Source organism: Phoxinus phoxinus (genome assembly GCF_949152265.1).
Source record: "Phoxinus phoxinus genome assembly, chromosome: 17".
In the NCBI taxonomy this organism is placed as follows: Eukaryota; Metazoa; Chordata; class Actinopteri; order Cypriniformes; family Leuciscidae; genus Phoxinus; species Phoxinus phoxinus.
This window is the reverse complement of record NC_136892.1, coordinates 32,958,546-32,971,766: the sequence shown is the minus strand read 5'-3', so window position 1 is coordinate 32,971,766 and position 13,221 is coordinate 32,958,546. Positions and strand designations below refer to the sequence as shown.

Genomic DNA, 13,221 nt, shown 5'->3' with positions numbered 1-13,221 from the left:
ATAAAGGCTTTGTTTTCTCGTTTTTTCTGATTTCATTTCAAATTGGAAAACAAACTATCAAAACGTACACGGACCAATAACATTATAACTTTCAACACACTCAAATGCTGCATTCAGCTCGTCACTGCGTCATCAACCTACGCCTGTGTTACCGTAAGAGGTTAGCGACCCCTAGTGGCGAAAAAAATTACATATTGTAGCTTTAAAGACACAATTAACTAACAATGGTAGTTTGAGTGAAAAAACAGTCTAACTTTCACAACTGGTTCCTGTTTTCTTTAAGAAATGGAAATCTGTGTTGCTGACGGACTGAAATCACACACAATGTTAATTAGAGGAAACTAGTTTAAGTGCAAATGATCTCAGTGAGACCAGAGGCTGAAATACACAGATAGTTGACTATATAAACTCACGGAGGAGATTATCTCATGATCTGACCTGGAATCATAATGAACATCAAACTACAAGACAGATGATGAAGTTTATGAGCGGATCACATCATCATCAAATGAATCTTAAGAACCTTAAAGAAAACTTTCAAACCTGCTTTAAACAATGCCATCTTCATTTCTTTAGTTTCTTCTACACATAATCTGAACAAGCTGAACAACATGTGCTAACGTTTGAGTAAAGTCTGAAACACAATGACACAATAATTCCCGCATGAGACGACATGATCTTACCGGGATCAGACTGAAGACTGAAGACGCTGCTCATCTGGAGATGATGGTGTTTATGAGCTGCTCATCACTCTTTTATAGCCCGAGTTAACTCCAGAAACACCAAACACAGATGCATTAAACATCTTTTACAGTTAATGCACACGCAACCGCATCAGCAAACCCAACCCAACTCCACAATATAAATCCATTTTGTCCATGGATGCATTGATGTGTGAGGAGTGAAGCCTTGTACTCAATCCCTGTGGAGATGGGGAGCCAGTGGAGTGAGTGAGGATGGGGTAATGTGCTCATGTTTCCGCACTCTCATCAGGATCCTGGCGGCAGAGTTTTGGATGTACTGAAGCCTCTGCAGACTCTTTCCAGGGGTCCCAATGAGAAGTGCGTTACAGTGGTCCAGTCTGGAGGAGACAAAGGCATGAACCAGCTTTTCGGCATCTGAGAGGGAAAGAATGGGGCGGAGTTTGGAGATGTTATGGAGGTGGTAGAAAGTGGTCTTGCATAGGTGATTTATATAGGCTTCAAAAGTGAGTTGGGAGTCCATTTTTTTTTCACCAAGATTTGTGACTGTTGATGAGAGGGAGATGTTTGTGCCAGAAAAAGTGATGCTGGTTGTGGATGATGATTTGGTCTGGTGAGGAGTGCCAACCAAGATGGCTTCGGTTTTGGAGCTATTGAGTTGAAGGAAGTTGTGCTCCATCCATACCTTTATCTCCTCCAGACAGGTGGTGGATTTTGATGGGGGTGACTGTGAAGATGGGGTTTCAGCTGTGGCATTTACATAGAGCTGTGTATCATCGGCATAGCAGTGGAATTCAATTTTGTGACGGCTGATGATTTGGCCAAGGGGGGTGAGGTAGAGGATGAAGAGGATGGGGCCAAGGACTGACCCCAGGGGGACACCGCAAGTAACTGTGTGTGGATATGATTTAGAGTGGCCCAGGGAGATGTATTCTGTCCGGTTTGTGAGGTATGATCTGAACCAACCAGCAGTGTAATTTAGTCCAGTAGTGAGATGGAGCCGGTTTAAAAGAATGCCATGGTCGACAGTATCAAATGCAGCAGAAAGGTCCAGGAGGATGAGGATAGTGGGAGATATTAGTGAAAAACTAATTCATGTTCAAATATTGTGAACATTAGACTTCCCCACAGTACGGTACACTCGAGGAACAATCAAACAGCATCTCAGCTTAATGGTAAATAATGACAGTAATGAACACTTTCATCAACATGTGGATAGTGAACACAAAAGTGATGTTATGCATATATTTCACATATGAATTAAAATATTATATAATAGCTAAACTTATAAACAATACAGTTTTTATGCATTCTGTAAAGTTTCAGTCATGAAGGATGTGACTTGAAGCACTTCTACTGAGTATCATAATTGATTTGGTTTCTGCCATTAGAAAACACTTCTCTATTGAGTGGATGTGGGTGATTGTTTTCCTCAATTTTCAAAAGCGTGTTAGTAAGAGATTCAGTACGATTGCACATTTCCTCATTTCCCATCAGCATTAATTCATTATGAATGTTTCAAACCACCTCTAATATAACACTAATGTTAACTGTTTGCTACTGAGAGTATCTGCACAATATCTGTGACTATCTGTGAGTTGTATATGCTTATATGGACTTAAATCCTGACTAGCATGATTTTAGTCGTTGTTTGATTTTGAAACAGATTTTGGTGAACAAAAGTGAGGTGACGGCAGCACTCGGGTCGCAGAAGTCTCTTCTCCAACTAAAAATCACACGTCATCAGTCTTTAACTGTGCAAATTGGTTCTTCGCTAATTGGCTTGCTATCTGGATTGATATATATCAGGGATGTTCAACTTCGGTCCTGGAGGGCCACTGTCCTACAGAGTTTATCTTCAACCCTGACAAAAACTCTTTTCTAGTAATCCTGAAAACATTGATTAGCTTGTTCAGGTGTGTTTAATTAGGGTTGGAGCTAAACTCTGCAGGACAGTGGCCCTCCAGGACTGAAGTTGCCCATCCCTGATATATATATATACGTTATCTGATACGATATACGTCATAAAATGAATTGGCGCCTTGCGATCGTTTCAGCGCCGAGTCTATCTTTGCTGCGTCACTCATGCTGAATTGGCCAAAATTGATCAAAAATTCTTGATCAAAATTGACCTGCCTAACTTGAAAAATAAGACATTTCACCATAAAATCATGAAGTGAGGTTTTGCGTGTTTCTCAATCACCATCACTCTTACTAACAAGAAGTGCTGTGGGGGGATAAAATACACTTTTTTTTTGCCCAAACTTCAAATGCCTGTTTAAATGATTAAAACTAGAGCTAACGTATATCTCAATATTAAGCTTGTCCTTCAGTTGTTATGGATACAGTAACAGCGTCTCCGCCAGATATGATCTGCCTATAGCAGACAGCGAACAGCACTTTGCTAGCCGTTTAGCCTCGTCTTGGGCATCCCAAGTTGTTGAAACCCTCTTACAACCAGCCTGTGTGTGTGTCTAAGCTGCCAAATTTAACACAAGTAGTCGGCTCTGATAACCTAATTCTGAGATGATGTTTAGGAGTGGTTGATATTTAATAATCTTAGTCATAAAGGCTTCTTCCATACTAGAGTCAAAGGCACATGAATCCTCCACAACGAACACCTCGCTGATCTCCTCATTAATCACAACAACATCCGGTGTGTTAGCAGACACATGAGAAAAGCTTTCAGAGTTATTACAATACTGAAACCTGGACGTACACAAGAATGTTTGTACATTTTTACTGAAGATGAGAAATGGCTTGATATGTCCTTCACTATAAGGTCCACTATTCTGTCACGGCCTGCGATGTACATGGTAATGTTTCAGTGATTTGTCCTGTAGATGCAGACAATGAGGAACCTGAGTCGTAGGAATCCAGATAGAGAGGTTGAGTCTGGTTGGAAGAACTTGTAGTCTGGCTTTTACAGTAAAATAACAGTGTCCTCACTGAGTGCAGTATTATTAAGAAAAGAGTGATCAGCAGAGGAGAGACACACAAGTTCCCCTGAAGCTTCAGTCCAGTGTTGTTTCTGGTGATGTTGGTGAAGGTCCAAGAGAGTTGGCCGGGCACCTGTGGGTGTTAGCGTGTGCTGTGACCACCGTATGTGGCTGTTGCTCTGACAGAGGTCAGGGGTCAGGAATGATGTCCTCGAGACCCTCAGACCGCACCACTCCAGTGATGCTCCAGTTCAGACACAGAGGTGTGTCCGAACATTCGGACATTGACACATCCACTTTAACCATTGGTTGATGGCAATTATAAGATTAATTGCACCCCAAGGGCAGCAGTTGTAATGCCTATCTGGAGTGGTGTTGGATGAGTGAGCTGTTCTCCACAGATTACTTAATAAAGGAGTCTCTATATTCATCTCTCACTATGTCAATGAACAGTTGAGCTGTATTTCCCCCAGTGATCTGATCATGACATTGTGAGATAAAGTTGCAAATGCATCTCTAAAGTCTAAGAAGACTGAGTTCAGTCTACACGGCTCATGCTTAAAGTCCTCTATCCCTGTTTTGAGGCAGAATACATGCTCGTTCATACCTTGTCTATCGATGTATGCTTTTATCTTAGTGGATAAGATGTCAGCTTCCACCAGCCAACGGAGAACTCTGGCCAGTATGCATTTTATATTTGTTTAATTTAAAGTTTATACGAAACAAATAAACCATTTAAAGAACGGTGTCGTCTTAGCGGCCCCTAATTTAATAACAAATTATCCTTTCGACGGAAGTGAATTAATCAAAACTAACTTTAGCTGGAAAATAACTTTATTCAAGAACCGCTATAAAGCCAAAACAATCTGTTACCTTAAATTATACGATTATCTCTGTAAAGCAGCTTTGAAACAATCTACATTGTTAAAAGCGCTATATAAATGAAGATGACTTGACTAAAGGCCGAGACTCTGTTCTTCTGTTGATATATTGCGTGTTCAGATAATAATACAACACAATATTCTGGGGGTCATGAAAGTTTTCGGAAAATGATCAAAAATGCTTGTTCTGACATTTCACACAATGCAAAATCACATTATTATTTGTGAGTTGATGATGAATGATATTCAGTGAATTAAACTGAAAGAATGTCACTTGTTTGAAATAGAAATGAAGGCATTGTAAATAAATCTGTGTGAGTGTGTGTTTTCTATCTGTCCTAACACACAGAATCTTCACTGCAGTTTTCATCTTTGTCCACTAGATGTCAGAAGTAGATTTGAGCTGAAACTCAAAGGCCTTTAAATAAAACTCTGTCGGGAAAGAGTTAATGTTCTGCTGATGTAAATCTCTGTTAATAACTCAGAGATATTAAATGAGCCGCTGATGGAGTTTATCAGATCTGAGTTTTACATTTAACATTCAGACTCTTGAAACTCTTCAGGAAACAACAAGACTGCGTATCAAATCATATATTCTCTCATAGATATTGTTTTGAAGAAGTTATTAATCACAACTGTTCAAAAGGTAGGCCTACGTTTTATATACTGTGAATGTGTTGATTTATTTTCATCTTAGATTTACATGTTCTAACATCTGTACAGAAATTACATATTTCAATAGTTTTTAAATGAGGAAAACATATACTGTGACTGAGACTCATGATTGTAATGTATTTCTGGCTGATATGAGTGTATTAATATTGTTGACTCAGGAGATGACGGAGATTTGCCTGATATGAAACATCATCATCCGCTTCTGCTAACAGAAGAATCCAGAAACACAGTCTCTGGTGAGAACATCATTATTCCCTGTTTGTAACTCGATCAGAAAGAGAAACGGAGAGATCTTCTGTGTGAAACGACACATGAACACATGATGGAGAAACCGGAGAATAAAAGAGATTCTGTCATAAACTCCTCATCATAATCACAGGCTGCTTTATGATATTAAAGCTGGAAGCGTCACAGAATTCACTGGAACTAAAGAGATCTTGATTCTGATCAAACCATTCAAACCTTCAGAATAATATCAACACAGCAGAAGTGATATTTTATAGTGACTTACATTTGATATCTCTGTGTTTGACTTCAATAATGATTCCCTTAAAATTACAACTGGTTGATGTTCATATTCCTGATGAACTGAAATCTGTGAGTGTTTTCATGTGTTGCTGTAAAACATGTTCATCTGCAGCTTCTTGAACTCTGCTGTGATCAGTATAAACTGGACACAGCGACCCCATAGGTTTTTTAAAAGTGAAGCCCATTAGAAGCACTCACTATACCCCATACTCACCCCATACTCACAGGGCCATAACGTAAGATACGAGGTAATGGAGCCTTTTATACATTGTCATGTTTCTTTAGAAATAAATAATGGACAAATGGAGTCTTTGGACGCCTCAGATGTAAAGTTATTCGCTGTCAAAGTGACGCAAAGATGAATGGGAGTCGATGAAGTGCTAACAGCAGGAGATGTTCTGCTAATCAATGGCGGCCCGCGGGGAGGCTTCGGTTTCCGGCGGATGGATTACTTCCTCGGCTCTGCCCCGCTTATCATAATATCTGAACACATAAAAATATTAGACCTTTGACCCTGTGATCCCGTCACGTGTCTCCCTCTACAGGACATCATCAGAATCACAGCAGAGTGAAAGGAGATACAGATGAACATGTGTTTTACTGCGGCTCATTAGTGGCTTTAATGAAAACTGAGCAGTTCAGTACAGAAGAGATCCATACTTATTGAATACCGCAGTTTATTTACACTATATATCTACTATTTTAAAAAATAGTCATAGCCTATCTATTAATTATAGCATAAGAAGGCTGAATGCGTTTACGATTTACTATTGATTCAGTTTTGTTACGTGGCTCAAAAGGGACACAACAATATTGGGACACAAGAAAGCCAAACATTTAAAGCTAAATATTTATTATCAAAAGGAAAAATATACAAAAGGAGTATAAAGTTACAGGCAGGCCTCAGCAGTGCATGCTGAATTAATGCATGATGTGATGTAGTGATGTGGCGAAACGTAACAACCACACACACAAATAAAAAAAGGAAACCAATCAATAGGCCACACTGTCTTTTAAAGGCCCCAAGGGAAGTGAACGACATGTTTAGGTTTGTATGTTCATAGAAATATATGTTTTCTAATAGATTATTATTTTGGTGAGGCTTCTGTCACTCACAGACGAGCTGCAGATGTTCTCCAGAGAACTGAACACATGAAGTGTGTTTGTATGTGTTTCTCTGTCTCACATATGTAACGGAGAACAGCTGGTAGTTGCTGTGTGAGTAAAACACACTTCTCTGAATGCTGGAGTCTGCAGTCCTCCTTGTTAGAGCGCCTGGAAGACCAGGACCAGGTTCGAGTTAGACCTGGGTGAGGTAGGCTATATATACGTAAAGCATGAGCAAGTGTTCACTAGCTATACACACTATCAGAGGTAGGAAACACTAGTGTGTCAGTAAAGCAGCAGAGCGGGACTAATATACAGATCTGAGAAAGCAACTGTTCTTTAGTCTGAAAGTGCTTGTGCATCACAGACTGAAGATGAAGAAGATGTTCAGGTCTTCAGCTGCTGATGGATGTCAGTGATGATGAAGATGTCAGTGATGATGATGATGTTGTGTGTTTTTGAGAACATGATGAAGGGTTTGATGAGAATCTCTCCTCAGTTTTGACATCAGAATCAGACTCTACAGGCCCGTCTGGATCACAGGACACTAGAAATCACAAATATATATCAGACTATTGATTATTGTTTATTATTCAGAATATTGTTTTGGATTTTTTTAATGTTCTCAATCTATAACACCTTCTGTCAATTAAACACAATCATACATGTGGTATGTGTGAAGACAATAATAGTAAATCTAGCAAGACTATAATCACACTCACAGTCTGGCTTTATTCTCTTCATACTCTCACATCTAACAATCCTCTGTCCTCTTTTCTCTCGTGAGTCTCTGGTTTGTCTCTCATTCCTGTCCTCCATTTTTCTCTCAGTCTTCTTGTTTTCTGCTGATCTGTGATTTCTGATGATCTTCTTTCTCCACTTCATTTGAATCTGTTCAATCACACAGACAACATAAACAGTTTAGTTAAAGCCAGATTAATGAAGTAACAAGGAAAATAAAAGTGCAGAAAACATTAACCATCAGCATCAGTCTTTCCTCATGTTCTAGTTCATATCACAAGTAACTCGCTCTATAATATTTCACAGCTTTTTGGTATTTTGTCAGACTTTTCCTTAACACTTGCAACCTATCTTTCCTCCTCCTGCTTTCTGCTCTTCTATATTCCCGTCTAAGAGCGTGAGTCTGTTCTGGCTCTTCTTTCCTTCGTTTTATATGGAGCAATAGAGTCCATGATGTTCATACAGACGTAATTAAACATTGTAATAAACTCATCTGGATCGACAGAGGGAGACGCAGACTCGACACAAGGGATTTGTGGAGAGGCAATAAAAGCATTTAGAAGTTCTGATGCTGTAAGTGGGGTGAATATACGGGAACATACCATCGACATCGGAGCAGAAGCACATACACTTGGGAGATTCACATTAAATACCACCGGACAATGATCAGAAAAACGATGTGCCATGATATTAAGGTCATAAATCAAAATTCACAAAGACGGAACAAGATTGAGAGAATTTATGAGTGCTACTCCTAACAGATTGAATCAAGTTAAAAGAGTCCAACGTTAGTTAAGATTCCACAGCTTTTCCTGGGCAGCAAACATACATTAAAATCCCCAACAGTTAAGATTGCATCAGACAGTAGTACTGTACAATGTGAGACAAAAAATCAGAGAATTCTTTTATGAAGTCTTTGTGATATTTTGGTGCACGATAAACATTTACACAAAGCACTGGTTTCTTCTAATCCAACATCATCACTTGGGCTTCAAAACTCATTCCAGTTCATATTTCTGTATTTTCTTAAACTTATACTACATTGTGTTCTAATTATAAATAATCATTCTCAGTGTTAAATCATTCAGTTCTGTAAAGCTTCATTACAGAGATTAAGTAAACCTGAATCTTTCTTAAAAAGGCGCTGGAAACCGCAAACCACTGGAGAAAGCAGAAACAGGAAACGGGTGTAGACACGTGCTAGTGAACAACACATTTTCTAGTTGAGAAGAATACAGAACGGGGGTGTGTGTGTGATGGTGTGTGATGAGGACTCTACGGCTTGATGAAGTCGAATGTATGACGACTGTATATATGCATGACTAACTAAGTATGACATGACTGTATATGCACTAATACATGACTGAACGGCATGGAATAGCTCTGAGCAAACACACTCTTGAGAGGGTTTTAAGCAAGAACAAGCTTTGAAAGAACAAAATGGATGTGGTTTCTTTCATTGAACAACTTCAGTTCAAACCACCTGGGCAATGTCATATATGGATGCACTAAAAATGTAGTTTGAATGTTATTGTAACTGATATTATAACTGAACCGTGCGGGTTCTGCTGCGGAACAGTTGCAATGGAGATTGTGATCGGACAGCAGTTTTCATTCAACGGTAAACATAGCTACTCCAAAAATGACCGTATGATTCAATAAATGGCGCACTTTTGGTTCAATATATTGTATTAGACAATATTTAGCTATTTAGCATATTTAGTATTTTTTTGCTTGCCATTTTTCTCTTTCCGTTTGTCTGTATGTTTAATAGTTTGTGATATATGTGTTATATTCTCAAATGCATTCATTTCTCATAAAAAAATCCACTTCAGTTTCACTAAAATAGAAAGATAAATGTCCAGATTTAAAATAAATAAAATATCTTCACAAAACAAAAGAGAAAGTGTTTTACTGACCGTGTGATGAGCAGGAAAGAGGAACATCCACTGAGAGATCGCTGTTCACACACATCTTCAGTTTAAACTCCTCCTCACATTCAGCAGAGCATTCGCATTCTCTGAGACGCAAACTCTGTTGTCAGCTTCATACACACGACTCATCACTGTCATTCACACACTCCTCAACCTCAGTACCTTCAAGCCTAGGTATTTATTTGAAACAGTGGCTAAACTAACGAAAAAGAAAGCTTCAAGCCCAGAACTTTCCAAGCAACACAGCAGTAATGACTTTATGGTAAATGGACTGCATTTATATAGCGCTTTCACAGACCCAATGGCCACCAAAGCGCTTTACAATATTGCCTCACATTCACCCATTCACTCACTCATTCATTCACACACCGACGGCGGTGTCAGCCATGCAAGGCGATCCAGCTCGTCGGGAGCAGCTGGGGTTAGGTGTCTACATTATGTTGGCATTTCAGACGTGATACTGTCACGGGGTGACAAATAATCCCCGGAACTGATTTCACAAGAGAAGTGTTCCCGCCGGGGCACTTTCAGTGTAACACTGTCCCCGGGCCGGTGTGTGTGTCTGTTGTCATGACAACTAAACGGCAGATTGGCAACAGGTGTGGGGACTTCACTCTGAGTGCCTGATTGAAGCCACGCCAGCATTTTGAGAGAATAAAACACAAGTGGAAGAGAAGGCTGGGTGTTGTTTTTCTCCTCCGTTGATCGGGAGTGTTCTCTCTCCGTGTGGGCTTGTTGTTTTCTTTGTCTTCCCCCGTCGATCTGGTGTGGTTCTCTCCCATTGGGAGACGTTTGTAGAGTGTTGCAGCTGAAGGACCATCGTGAAAGAAGAGGAGTGTCGCTTGTGGGATCCGAGGGCGGTTTTGAAGAGTGGAATTCGTTCGCCTGGATTGGAAAAGAGTGAGATGAGTGATTGACAAATTGAATCTCATAAACGCATGTTTTCTACACTAAATTGGATACTGATTTGGAGTGCTTGGATCACGTTGTATACATCGCACTGAGTGAAATATACTGATTCCTTGTCGATCTCTAGCCTCTCCCTTGACCATTGAAAACAGCGAAGTGAAGCCCGCTTGTAGTGGTGAGGAAATTATTCACCACATCTGTCCCAACTCTGACTATCATCGGCTCTTCAGATCGAGACCTCTGGGTGAGTGTTGGCCTTACTTTGCACTTGAAGAGTGGATTTGTAGTGCTGGAATTGACGTTTCCCATCACGTTGCATGTTTGGAGTTGGACTGTCGTGTGTGTGTGGAAGATTTATATTTTATCGCCGTGCACTCCCCATGTGTCATGCTGGTCTACCGTTCATCATAAGAGCCTAGTGAGATCGATTGTAGTCACCTGTTGGATGTCAGAAGGAAAAGCCCCCCGTGTGCACACCACGCATGAGAACTGTTTACCTCTGCTTGAAGTTTTATGCTGTCTGTCCCAGTTGAAGCCCTGCTCCGCTTGTGACTCTGTCTCCTGCCACCCATGTGAGAGCTGTTCACCTCTATTTGAAGTGTTGATTCCGGCTGTTCCAGTGAAGGCCCGCTCAGCTTGTGACTTAAGTCTGTTGTAGCCCTGAAACCCACTTGTTCGTCACTCACCACTGTGAGTCTGGCACCAGCGCCAGAAGGAAGTGAGCTCCGACCGTCTACTCACCTGGGATATCCACTTGTTCGTCCTTTACCACTGTGAGTCCGGCACCAGCGCCAGAAGGAAGTGAGCCCCGACCGTCTACTCACCTGGGATACCCACCCGTTCGTCCTTTACCACTGTGAGTCTGGCACTAGCGCCAGAAGGAAGTGAGCTCCGACCGTCTACTCACCTGGGATACTCACCTGTTCGTCACTTACCGTTGTGAGTCTGGCACCAGCGCCAGAAGGAAGCGAGCCCTGTCCTACCTACTCACCTGTGATACCTACCTGTCCATAGACTTACCACGGTGTTGCCTCGGATTCCTGGGAAAGGAAAGAAGAGGATTTTAGATTAGGATTTTCAAATTGCTTTTAAACATTAAATAAAGTTGTTATTCTTTTATTCCTGTCTCCGGCCTCCTCCTTTGACACGCTCCTCAGGGTGATCCTGGTCTAGGGGTGGGTGCAGTCTGGCTTGGCCCACCTCGACCTGTGACAATACTCGACGATGGAAAAAGCAAAGAAAACGCGGTCGGAAGAGACTAGGAAATGTAGCAACATTGAAAATGACAGATGCTTATTCAAATTAATAAATTGTGATTCTCTAGAATACTTCATTAAATGGTCTGAAAAGACAAGACATTTTGGTGGCTCCCCGTAGAACCCAGCCCCCAACATTCCAACACACACACACACACACACACAGAGACATGTAATGTGACACCCCCACCTCAGACAGAGGAAAGGACTGTGACCATAGTCACTCTTAAATGTAATAAATATATCCCCTTTTGTGTTAAGATGTGTGTATAAACCATAGGAAAGCATATATATGTCCTAGTGTAACATTAATCGAACTTTAAATGTCTATACTAATGCATAATAATATACCTTTGTATTCCTATTAATGTTAATATGATGTGTTTCGTATCTTTGTAATTCTCTAAATCTAACGGAGTCGAATTCCGATAGCAGAATGCAGTAACGTACATTGTTTTACACATTTCATATTTCTGGGGCCGAAAAGTTTTAAGTCAAACGCTTTGGTAATCCGAGCAAGAGGGATGTTCCCAGCGGACAAAGGAACATTCTCCCGCTCTTGAATCACTGAAGGTGATTGGACAATCCACCAGAAGGCGGCGTTACCCATACATTCCTTAAAACCCAAACGCTCTCCCTTCTGCTCCCTCTCTCGCGTCCTGCCTTCGTCTACTCATCATGTGAAATCTTCGGACCTGAACTCCTTCAGGAGTTCCCTCCTTTTATTTGTTTTATCTCAGTCTTTTGTTTAATTTTCAAATTCTCCTTTGTTCGTTCCACCTACGAGTCAAACGAACGAAGCCTGAATTCCTTCAGCAACTACCCTTCCAAAGAGACCTTCTTCAAAACTCCCGCGAACAGCTTGCTCTGGCAACAAGCACGCGCGCCTCAGCACGAGCGCGCGCACTCTGCTCCAAGAACACGCGCAGGCTGGACACAGCTCGTGCACGCAAACGAACCTTTTTGCAAGTATCAAGCTCTAACGAGTTTTAATGTTTTAAGGTGTTTGATTGATGTCTCTCTCAAAGGTCTGTGATGTTTGCTGTCCTATGGTCACACGTGACCATTCTCTCTCTCTCTCTCATCCTCTCTTTATCTCTCTCTCTCTGTCCCGCAATCAAATCGAGCGCGGGCCCCAGAGCGCCCCTCCCCAACTCTCTATAACTCTCTTTCTCTCATCAGCTGTTACCCGTTTTTGTCTTGTCTGTTTAATGTAAGTAACTGTACATAGACGTATAAAACCTATAATCACTTTGTGTAATCCGTTATACTCTGTAGTTTGCATTTATTAAAACAATGTATTCAAGACTGTGTCTGTGAAAAACGCTCGTAAAACCACAAACGTCAATGAGGTAGATTAGAGCTACCGCGCTCCCTGTTTACATTAAGTAATTTTAATTTTATAAACGCCAGAAATATTAATGTTCACGGCCAGAAGGTTGGTGTTTCTTGGAGTTTATAAGGAAGGATAACTTTATTGAGAAATTAATCACTTAATCTGACGTTGGTCGCTGGACGAACAACGATCTGATAATTACATTAATTTCCCT

General features: G+C 40.8%; 1 long non-coding RNA gene across 1 annotated transcript; it reads right to left on the bottom strand.

Annotated features, from left to right (window-relative positions):
• Nucleotides 1-6,563: 6,563 nt before the first annotated feature.
• Nucleotides 6,564-9,548, bottom strand: LOC306984823. Its single transcript, XR_013794651.1, has 3 exons — nucleotides 9,492-9,548; nucleotides 7,554-7,722; nucleotides 6,564-7,378 (listed from the first exon to the last, which is right to left on the bottom strand). It is a non-coding gene; the product is annotated as an uncharacterized lncRNA (long non-coding RNA).
• Between the last annotated feature and the right edge of the window lie 3,673 nt (nucleotides 9,549-13,221).